Below are 12,155 nucleotides of genomic sequence, written 5' to 3'. Positions count from 1 at the left end.
TGACCATACAAGGACATCTAGGAAGGCACAATCAATGAGAGGGCGGAGTTAACAGTCTCCGATCACATTCCTGTCTGGAACCAATTAAGTAACGGTCACTGATCCTACTGCGCATGTCTGGATATGCTGGAAGCGGAGACTACGAAAAATAGCCTGTTGCCGGGCAAACTCCAGGCGCAATGAACAAGGAGGTAGGACCAAGCAAATGACGAGCATATGGTAATGTATGGCATACAAAATGGCTGTTACAAATGCAAGATGGAGTCGGCACATTTGTTACGATAATGGTAAAAACCAAACCATGTCTTCTGCTAATGCTTAATCTAACCGCTGCTGATTTACAACATCTGGATCCCAAGACAGCCATGGCACATACTGGTCTTGGTGGACCATGCCACCCGCTACCCAGAAGCCATCCCTCTCTACTAACTGTGACGGCCACTGTGGTGGGCTGTGCATTGATGGTAATTTTCTCCTGTGTGGAGTAACCCAGAGAAGTGGTGTCTGACCATGGTACCAACTTCATATCCAACTATATGAAGTCCCTGTGGCAGAGTGCAGTGTGACGTACAAGGTTACTCTTCCTCACCACCCCCAAGGTAATGGCTGGCTGAGAGATTCAACTGGCCCTAGAAGGGCATGATAATGGGTCTAGGTGAACCCATGAGGCAGAAGTGGGGGAAACAGCCTTAATTACGATTCCTTTACAACGAGTGTACTAAACAATGAATCCAAAACAACGACATTTCAATGAACCACAACCTCATTAACCATGACTTCCTAAACAACGACTTACATGAACAAAGACCTCCTCATTAAATATGACTAACTATAACTGGCTAATAGATGGCACTGGAACCCTCAACTTTGTTGGTGTCCCTTTAATTCAGATGAAGAGAAGGGTAACAACGAAGATGGGAAAGTTGATGTAAATCATCATGAAGCATTTGAGCTAGTGTCAAATATCCCCTGCTGGCCCTGGCAGATGAGGCAGAAGCTGAAAGTTTTCAGGTAAACCCTCTAAATGAATTTTGGAAATATTAAATAATTTAATTTAGGAAAATGTTGGGACTTTGTTGTAGTCTCTTTAATTCAGGTGAAGAGAAGGGCAACAACGAAGATTGGAAAGTTGACGGAAATTATCCTGAAAAAATTCTGCTGGTGTGAAATATCACCTGCCGGCCCAGACCGATGAGGCAGAAACTGAAGGCTTGTAGTTAGACCCCCTAAATGAATTTTGAAAATATTAAGTAATTTAGGTATGTGCTTTAAAACATAAATATTTATCTGAAAGGATGGGATGTAATTCATCCATATTTGTAAAAAAAGGATTATTACATTTTTGATTTGTTGATTTAAAGATTCCTTACTTAATATTGTTAGCTATAAAATAAATGTTTTTCTCTGTGTTTTAAATATGCATTTTTAAAAGAAGATAATGGTATATTCGGATATTGTGGCAAATGAATATTTTTCGTGGTTTAGGAACTCGTTGTTCAGAATGTAGTGGTTTGGCTCGCTCGTGGTTTAGCCTTCGTGGTTTAGGTATTCATTGTTGAAGAAGTAGTTGCGTAATCATATATCCATAAGTGGGATGTCCTCTGACTATGACTTCTGGTTGATTACAGAGAGGTACCACAGAATTCCTTGGGATTCGGTACCTTTGAGCTGTTGTACGGCCATCCTGTAAGAGGACATCTGAGTCTGGTGAAAGAAGGCCGGGAGAAAGCTCCCAGTAAACCTCCTCAGGATGTATATAGCTACATGCTGGTCTTCAGAAACCAGATTGATCGCTTCACATAAATCGCCCAGGCGAACCTGTAAGCCAGTCAGACAGATTTGAAACATTGGTATGATCAGAATGCCACTCTGATCGGGTTTCATCCTGGATAGAAGGTCTGGGTCATGGCCCCAGTGGAGCCTTATATGCTCCAGGATAAGTGGACCGGACCATTTGAGGTGGTGGAGCGCTAGAGTAAGGTCACCTACTTGGTGGACTCGCAGTCTCCTAGGAACCCTTTGTGGATCCTGTATGTGAACCACCTGAAGCCCCACTTTGAGAGGTTCGACGTGGACATGCTCTTAGAAACAGATGCTGGAAAAGAAGAGGAGACTGAGGCTCTTCCTGACCTCCTGTCTGCAAAGGAGCACAATGGGTCAGTGGATTATGTATCACTCTCTCCCGCCCTGACCACTGAACAGCAGAGTGACTGTTGGGACAGTTTGAGGCTCTGCTCTCCCTGACCTCTGGTGTCACTCAATGGTGCATCCATGATGTTGACACTGGGGACAGTACTCCTGTAAAGCACAAAATTTACAGAGTGACTGACCGGATCAAGGCTTGCATCAAGGAGGAGTTCACCAAGATGTTGGAGCTAGAGGTGATTGTACCCTCAAACAGCCCTTGGGCCAGCCCAGTGGTCTTGGTCAAAAAGGCTGCCGCACCCGGTGCTACACCAGGACTCCGGTTCTTTGTGGACTACCGAGGGATCAATTTGGTCACGAGGACTGATGCGCACCCCATCCCCACAGCCGATGAGCTCATCAATCCGTTGGGAGCTGCCCGGTACCTAAGCACATTTGACTTAACGTCTGGGTACCAGCAGATTGCCTTAACTGATGGGGCAAAGGAGAGGTCAGGATTTTCAGTGCCAAAGGGAGGGCACTACCAATTTCGGGTAATGTCCTTTGGGTTGAAGAATGCCCCTGCCACCTTTTAGAGATTGGTCAACCAGATGTTAACTGGACTGGAGGATTTCATTACCGCCTACCTGGATGACATTGCAGTGTTCAGTGCCACTTGGAAGGAACACCTGCACCACCTCTGGGAAGTGTTGAAGGCTTTGCAGAGGCCAGGCCTCACGATCAAGGCGAGTAAGTGCCAGATCAGGCAGGGTTCTGAGGTATATGTGGGAAACCAAATAGGGGCAGCTAGGTTGCGCCCCACAGCCCAACATTGATACCATTCTGGCTTAGGAGCCCCCAAGTCCCAGACAGAGGTGAGAGCCTTTTTAGGACTCACAGGGTATTACAGGAGATTTGTCAAGTGGTATGGCACCATTGTTGCCCTCTTGACTGAACTGACTTCCAGGAAGAGGCCCAATAAAGTGAACAGGACTGACGCCTGCCAGAAAGCTGTTGATGCCTTGAAATCTGCCATGTGCACTGCGCCCCTACTTCAGGTGCCCAACTTCTCAAGGGAAGTCATTGTGCACATAGATGCTTCAGAGCATGGTGTGGGGCTGTGCTCTCACAGCTTAATGAAGAGGGCCTAGACCAACCTGTGGCCTTCATTAATGGAATATTACTTCCACAGGAACAGAGGTGGAGTGCGATTGAACATGAGGCATTTGCTGTGGTCCTGGCAATGAAGAAGCTGAGGCCATACTTGTTTGGGACTCCCTTCCGGGTGCAGACAGACCACAGGCCCTTCAGATGGTTGATGCAGAAGAGGGGTGAGAATCCAAAGCTGTTGAGGTGGTCCATTTCCCTACAGGGGATGGACTTCATGGTGCAACACCGTCCTGGTACAGAACATGCAAATTCTCATGGTCTGTCCAGATTTCTCCCAAAAGGGTTGGTAATTCTCCCCACATTTCAGCTGGAGGGCTCTTCAGTGCCAAAATGCAAGTGCTCCTTTTGTAAATTGTTGTTATGGATTAGTGGTTCTATAATTGGCATATTTCATTTACTTGTCAGACCCTAGTATAGTGAATTGTGTGTTCCCAGGGCCTGTAAATCAAATGCTGCAAGTGGGCTGCAGCACTGATTGTGCCACCCACAGATGCAGCTTGTAAAATGTGACCCTGGACTGCCATTGCAAAGCCTGTATGCAGTCTGGGACTGCCATGTTGACTTGGCAAGTGCACACAATTGCCAGTCCCGAAACCTTCCATTTTCTGCATATTAGTCACCCCTAAGGTAGGCCCAAGGTACCCCTGTTGGCAGGGTGCATTGTATGTGAAAGATAGGACATGCCCTGATGTGTGTGGCATGTCCTGCTAGTGAAATAGGCATGTCCTTCTAGTGAAATTCTGCCAATTTTGTTTGTCCCTATTGCAAGGCTACCTGTTCCCTTAGGAGAGAATTGGGAGGTTGTTTATAACATCTTATAAACATGACCGCCCTGGGAACGAGGTATAAAAATAAAATTTAGTATGCCTGAATGTTAAAATGCATCTTTTAGTGAGGGTGATTTTTACACTCTGTATTTGAAAATATCACTTTATGAAAGTGGGTGTTTTCTTGCATAACCATCCAGTGTGCATCTTCTAGGTTTGTGTATTGCATGTCTGGCTTTTGAATGACAGGAGCTGGAGAGAGGCAGCGACTCCAGAAGTCTAATGAGTCAGGGCTGGGCTGAATAGACCTGGGCTGCATTTAGAGTAGGGGAGGAGATTTAATGGCTGGATCTGCCTTCAACAATGCTGTCTCCACCTCCTGCCAGGAAGCTGCACCGGTAAGGACCAAACTGGTTTTGGTTTGGTACAGACACTCTCTGCATTTAGAGAACAAAGGATTTGGAAAGGGGAGACCACTCGGTCCCCCCGAACGTATGGTAGGGGGCCCGGATCCCCCCGGGAAGCCATTTTGGGCGGGGGGCGTGTCTCGGCTGGTATGCCCGAAGCGGCGTAGCCGGGGCGCGCCTTTTCCCGCCCAAGAAGGGTTGTCCTAGACACCTACACCGTTGGCCACGCCCCGTAGGCGTACCGGAGGAGGGTACACGCCCTCCCGAAGAGGAATAAAAGGAGCAGCAATCCGAAGAAGCATCCTCTTGTTCCCGTGCTTGGAAGCTGCACCCTCTCGTTGCACGTGAGCCCTCGACGGAACAAGGAGCAATTTTTGAGAACTTGTAATTTTGTGTTTCTCTTTCAGCGACTCCGAACCTTCGGATCCAGGACCGCGTGGAGCAGCAAGGGTCGAACATCCGACAACGATGCCTGGCAAGAAGGCCGGAAAGAAGTCGGGGACTGACCAGATGCTCCGCATGCTGATAAAAGATATGGCGAGCATGAAAAAGCAGATGGCGGCAATGAACAATACGGGCAGGCCGAAGAAAGTTATAGGACCAGCATTGCCGGGAGTCGTCCCCACGGGGAGAGGTAAAAGGGTCAGGAATAGGGCGGCAGGGGGGGAGGTCCCAGTTCCCGAGTCACCCCCGGCAAGCCCGGTTAGTCCAGTTGAGGCCCCGGTACCGATCCCGGACGCGGGCCAACCGATTCCGGTTGTAGTTACGCCCACCAACGAGGAGGATATGCCTCCGGAGTTGGCCGCCCAGTTGGCCGCTTGGCTCGGCAAAAATACAGGGGGTGCTACGGCACCAGGAAACACGGCCGAAGAGGCCAAGTTGCTAATAAAGCAGTTGCGGCAATCGCGAGATGCCGCAAAGGCGAATCTCCCTCTTGTCCCCCCACAGGTTCCCTCGGAAGGACCAGCAGCTGGCGTTGGAAAAACGGCGGGACCAGCTATGGAGTCGGGTAAGCAGCCATTGCCAATGGCAAGAGAGGGGTCTTTACCCACAAGAAGGGAAAAGGTGGTCCAACATATTCCGCTGGCCACGAAAGAATTGATTTGGGCTGATAAGTACATGAATATGTTTTCTCTCCTGACTGACCATCACAAGATGGAGTATGTTAAAACTCAGAAGTATTTGTGGCACCCGAGTGTGTGGCGAGCCAAAATGGCGGGGTTCAGGTTGATGAGACGATCTCTAATTGGGCCAAGGCCTTTGCGATGTTTACTGCAATTATTGGGGAACGTAAGCCCGAGGTTTTGACCGAATTGGCCTGCAATCAGGCACGTATAATGGATTTCTATGAAACATATGAGGGCGATGAATGGATGGGTTATGATAGTAAGTTTTGTAAGGCCAAGGAGCACGATTCATCTCTGACGTGGGATTGTCTCGACTCCATCTCTTGGCAGAAGCAGCTCCTGCCGGGCGCGATGAAGTCGTCTTCGCTGGGCGGGAATGGGTCGGCGCCCTCCCGCCATCAATCAGCGGCGCCCTTTCGAGCAGGCCCCGCTGGTGACCACCAACCGAGGGGTGGTGGGAACGGGGGTAGAAAAGGGGTCTGCTGGAACTTTAACAGAGGCAAGTGCACGAGGCCACAAGGGACGTGTAAGTTCAGGCATGAGTGTGCAGGGTGTGGACATTCTTCACACCCCGAGAGTTCGTGCAGAGCCAAGAATGGTGATACAGGTGGTAGAGGAGGGGCCAAGCAGGTCTAATGTCGACCATGTGGTACCGCTACCTACCCCCGTAGATATCATGGCAATGACACCCTGGCTAAATGAATACCCTGATCATGTCTCCGCTGGGGTGTTGCGGGACGGCTTCTCGTATGGTTTCCACATCCCGGCGGGGGATTTTCGGGGGAAATCACTGTGTAAAAACCAACTGTCGGTTCAGCAGAATCCGGCGGTGGTAGAAAGAAAGATTGGAAAGGAGGTTGCCCGTGGCCGGGTCGTTGGCCCATATAGGCACCCGCCAGTCACTAATTTCATTTGTTCCCCGTTGGGAGTAGTCCCCAAGAAGGACCCAGGTGAGTTTCGGTTGATTCATAACTTGTCGGCTCCTAGGAGTCTTTCGGTGAACGATGCGATTGACCCAGGAGTTTGTTCGGTGCGGTACGCATCCTTCGATGAGGCCATCGCCATGTTGAATCGCATGGGGCCCGGAGCGCTGATGGCGAAGTCAGATATCGAGTCAGCGTTCCGGTTGCTCCCGGTACACCCACGGGATCAGCGTCTGTTAGGTTTTGTGTTTCAAGGACGCTACTACATGGATAGATGTATGCCAATGGGTTGCTCCATCTCTTGTGCTTATTTTGAGAAATTCAGTTGTTTTCTGCAATGGGCGCTCACCAAAGCTACGGGCTATACCCAGGTTATGCATTACCTAGATGATTTTTTGTTCTTGGGGGCAGCCGGTGACACAGAATGTGCGCAGGCGTTACTGGAATTTTGCACTCTCATGAAGCGGTTCGGCGTGCCATTGGCACCGGGGAAGACGGTGGGGCCATCTACTTCACTCGAGTTTCTTGGAATTGAGCTCGGTTCAGTGGAGGGATGCTTCCGTTTACCAAGGGACAAAGTAGCGAAATTCAGGGCCTCTCTGGAACTGTGCATTAGCAAAGAGAAAGTTACTCTCCACCAGTTACAGCAAGGAGTGGCCAGGTTAACTTTGCCCTTAGAGTGATACTAATGGCCCGCCACTTTTCCCGCTCTATTGCACAAGCCATGGTTGGTCTCAAGGAAGGGCACCACCGCACAAGACTGTCTGTAGAGGTTCGCCAGGATATGCGCATATGGTTGGCATTTCTGGCGGATTTCAACGGTCGAGTGGTGTGGGGCAAGCCACCAGCGTCCTCGGACGAGCTGGGTTTATGGTCCGACTCGGCAGGGAGCCTAGGATTTGGCGCCATCTTCGGTAATCGATGGTCGGCGCAAACATGGCCGGCGTGGTGGCACACCAGTGGGCTCACAGGTAACATTGGGTTTCTTGAGTTGTTCCCCATCTTTGTGGCTCTGAAGGCATGGCCGGAAGAGTTTCGTGATCGCTCAGTGGTGTTTTGGTCCGACAACATGACCATTGTCGAATGCATAAATAATCAGGCAGCACGCTGCAAGTGGATATTGAGATTACTGAAGGAAATTGTACTACTTTGCATGAGACTGACCTTCAATTTAGGGCGAGGCATGTGCCGGGTGTGCTGAACCAGGCGGCTGATGCACTGTCTCGTTCCCACATGCAGGCCTTCAGGGGTTATCTACCTTCCGCGGACCTAGTGGCGGCACCATTCCCCGAAGCACTCTGGTTACTCGGTGCCCCGGATTACAGGACCTCGCTTAGCCCCCAGGACAAGGAAGGCATACGAAGGAGCGTTTCGTTCCTATTGTGCATTTTTGGGTCAAGCGGGAGGGGACAAATGGGGGCAGGAGGAGTATGTCCTAAAGTTTTTAGTAGCACTACACAGGGCAGGCCGATCAGCGGCAACGGCCAATAGGCACCGGGCCGCCATTGCATTCATGGCGCAGGCGCATGGCATCAAGGACCCCACATCGTCCTTTTTGGTGAGGAAGGCCCTGCGTGGTTGGCAACGCCTTGAGGGTCGTAGAGTAGACGAAAGGCGCCCGATTGGGTTAGAAAGGTTGTCCCTGCTGATGTCGGTACTCCCCGCGACATGTTCCTCCCAGTCCGAGGCAGTGCTGTTCCGGGCCGCTTTCGCATTAGCGTTCCATGGGGCTATGCGGGTGAGCGAGCTGGTTGCAAAAAATAAGAAGGATGTGGAGGGAGGTCTGTGTCGAGAACACATTTTGATCAAGGGTGATTCAATGGTGGTCACAATAGCCAGGTCCAAGACCGATCAGGGTGTTATGGGGAACAGTATTGTTGTCCAGCGCATGCGAGGGTCCCCCGGGTGCCCGGTGAAGTGCGTTGAGGAATATTTAGCGCTAAGGGCGGAAGCATGGGGGGGAAGCTTGCTGAGACACATCGACGCCACCCCACTAACAAGGTTTCAGTTTCAGCGGGTGCTAACAATGGCAATCGCAGCGGCGAGCTTGGACCCGTGCGATTTTGGGACCCATTCCTTTAGGATAGGGGCTGCTACAGAGGCTACAGCCAGGGGTCAGAGTGTTGAGGAGGTGAAACGATTGGGACGATGGTCCTCGAACTGTTATAAAAGGTATGTGCGGTTGCACATGTTGTGAAGCCAATGTCATGCACTCACGCTTCGTGTCTTCTGTTTGGTTTACAGTTTCGCGAGCATGCTATGCGGGGCGGACTGAGCAGTCGACCCGACACCTGGGGACCAGCGGTCAGAGATCACCGGCTGAGGAAAGAGTGGTGTGGGTTGTGGGCCACTCATACGTGAGGCGGGCCGGGGACGTATTCAAAGCAGGTGACATGATTCACGCAGCTGGGAAATACGGGTACAGGGTGACCTTCCACGGAAGGGGCGGGCTCTGTATTGACCAGTTTCAATGTTTTGTTGAGGGACTGCTAGGTCGGACAAGGTCACCGCCGTCTGTAATCATAGTACACCTGGGAGGCAATGATTTGGTGACACTCGGTCGGCGAGTACTACTCGAGCGAGTTCTATCTACTGTTAGCTGGTTGGCGAGGAGGATCCCGGGGTGCACGATAGCATGGTCCCACATGATTCCCAGGAAGGTGTGGTGGGGGGGCCTCTCTGTATCAGCACTGAACCATTCAGTAAAGAAAGTCAATAACAAGCTTGGTAGGTTGTTTCGCTCGGCGCAGTTGCACTGTATTCCACATGGATGTATTCGGGGGGAGCACATGTATCTCGAAGATGGGGTCCATTTGTCCCGGGAGGGGAATGTCTTACTCATAGGAGACTTCATAGCATGGTTAAAGGGTTTGTAAAAGCATGACCTTTTGTAGGAGTTGTGGGGGGTCCGGATAGCCGGTCAACTATCCAGCCTGTGGCGGTAAGGTCATGATCGGTGAGCAGTAATTTCAAGGTCCCTAGAGGGGGGGCGCCACCCATTATGGATGGGAGCGCCCGGGGGGAGGCGGCCATTGGCCCCTCACACGGGGAGGCGGCACCCACTAAGTATGGGGTCGCCTAAGGGAAGGCGGTCATAGGCCCCTTCCAGGGGAGGAGGCGGCTAGATGCCCCTCCTACAAGAATTTCCCGGGGCCAGGATATCCGCGACGGCGGATGTGATAAACAGTGTGGGGTCCACGCACCCAATTCAGCTAGGACATCGCCGACTTCGTCAGCCCGCATGCCCACCCCTCCGCTGACTACATCCTCCTGGGGGACCTCAACTTCCACCTGGAGAACAACAACGACCGCAACACCACCACCCTGCTCGACAACCTCGCCAACCTCGGACTCAAGCAACTGGTGACCACCCCCACCCACCTCGCCGGACACACACTCGCCGCCGTCTTCTCATCCAGCAAAGACATCGCCTTCAGCCACGCCACAGGACTCCACTGGACGGACCACAGCTGCGTCCACTTCACCTTCAGAAGAACGACGACCCACCACCACCAGCAACAGGTCGCCCGCAGAAGCTGGAGCAAGATCACAGCCGACCAGCTCGCCGCTTCCCTGAGCCAGCACCCTCCCGCCAGCTCAGCGAACCCCAGCCAGGCCGCCGACAACCTCACGAAGTGGATCAGCAACTGCGCGGACGAACTCACCCCACTGAGGACCCCGCCCAGCAGACCCGGCAGCAAGAAGGCCCCGTGGTTCACCGACGAACTCAAGAGCTCCAAGAAGAACTGCCGAGCCCTCGAGAAAGCCTGGAGAAGGGAGCCAACACAGGACAACATGACCACCCTCAAGCTTGCCACCCGGAAGCATCACCAACTGATCCGCGACACCAAGAAAACTGCATTCAAGGACCGGTTGGATAACAACGCACACAACAGCAAGGAACTCTTCAACATCGTGAAAGAGCTCTCCGACCCCAACGCCGGAAACAACGACATCACCCCATCGCAAGAACTCTGCAACTCCCTCGCCTCCTACTTCCACAACAAGATCGCGGACATACACAACAGCTTCAACACCCAACCGACGAACGCCACGTCCAACTCGACCGAACCACCGCCCCCCACCACCACCCTCCGCGCCTGGACTCCGATCTGCACTGAAGAAACCGTCCGCATGATGAACTCCATCCACTCCGGATCCCCGACCGACCCCTGCCCTCACCACGTCTTCAACAAGGCCGACGCCGTCATCGCACCCCACCTGCGGGACATCATCAACACCTCCTTCACCACCGCCACCTTCCCTGAGAGCTGGAAGCATGCCGAACTCAGCGCTCTACTCAAGAAACCAACAGCGGACCCCACCGAACTCAAGAATTACCGCCCCATCTCGCTGCTCCCGTTCCCAGCCAAAGTCATCGAGAAGACCGTCAACAAGCAGCTGGCCGCCTTCCTCGAGACAAACGGATCCCTCGACCCCTCACAGTCTGGCTTCCGAGCCAACCACAGCACCGAGACCGCCCTCATCGCTGCCACCGATGACATCCGAACCCTGATGGACAACGGAGAAACAGCGGCCCTCATCCTACTAGACCTCTCCGCGGCCTTCGACACCGTCTGCCACCGCACCCTAGTGCAGTGCCTCAGCAACGTCGGAATCCAGGAGAAGGCACTGGAATGGATCATCTCCTTCCTCGACGGAAGAACACAGAGAGTCCGTCTACCACCGTACAAGTCAGAGGCCACCGAAGTCATCTGCGGCGTCCCTCAAGGATCCTCGCTGAGCCCAACCCTCTTCAACGTCTACATGAGCCCCCTCGCGGCCATCGCACACCAACACAACCTCAACATCATCTCCTACGCCGACGATACCCAGCTGATCCTCTCCCTGACCAACAACCCCGCTGCCGCCAGAGCCAACCTTCACGAAGGAATGAAAGAGGTAGCCGAGTGGATGTCGACCAGCCGCCTGAAGCTGAACTCGGACAAGACGGAAGTCCTCATCCTGGGATCCTCGCCCTCCGCCTGGGACGACTCCTGGTGGCCCCCCGCCCTGGGCACCGCACCCAAACCGACAGACCACGCACGCAACCTGGGCTTCATCCTGGACTCCTCCCTCTCCATGACCAAGCAAGTCAACGCCGTCTCCTCGTCATGCTTCAACACCCTGCGCATGCTACGGAAGATCTTCCGGTGGATCCCCACCGAGACCAGGAAGACTGTCACCCAGGCACTCGTCACCAGCCGACTGGACTACGGCAACGCCCTCTACGCCGGAACCACCGCCAAGCTCCAGAAGAGACTCCAACGGATCCAGAACGCCTCAGCCAGACTCATCCTCGACATCCCACGACACAGACACATCTCCGGACACCTAAAAGACCTGCACTGGCTCCCGGTCAACAAGAGAATCACCTTCCGTCTCCTTACCCACGCACACAAAGCTCTTCACGACCAAGGCCCGAGCTACCTCAACAACCGCATCAACTTCTACGCTCCCAAACGACACCTCCGATCAGCCAGTCACGCCCTCGCCGCCGTCCCCCGCATCCGAAGAACGACAACAGGAGGAAGGTCCTTCTCCTACCTGGCCGCCAAGACCTGGAACTCCCTCCCGACCGACCTGCGCCTGACCCAAGACCACCTCGCCTTCAGGAAGAAGCTCAAGACCTGGCTG

Source organism: Lissotriton vulgaris, chromosome 2_1 (assembly GCF_964263255.1).
Source record: "Lissotriton vulgaris chromosome 2_1, aLisVul1.2, whole genome shotgun sequence".
Taxonomy (NCBI): domain Eukaryota; kingdom Metazoa; phylum Chordata; class Amphibia; order Caudata; family Salamandridae; genus Lissotriton; species Lissotriton vulgaris.
The sequence above is the reverse complement of the archived record's forward strand: the minus strand, read 5'-3'. Positions refer to the sequence as shown.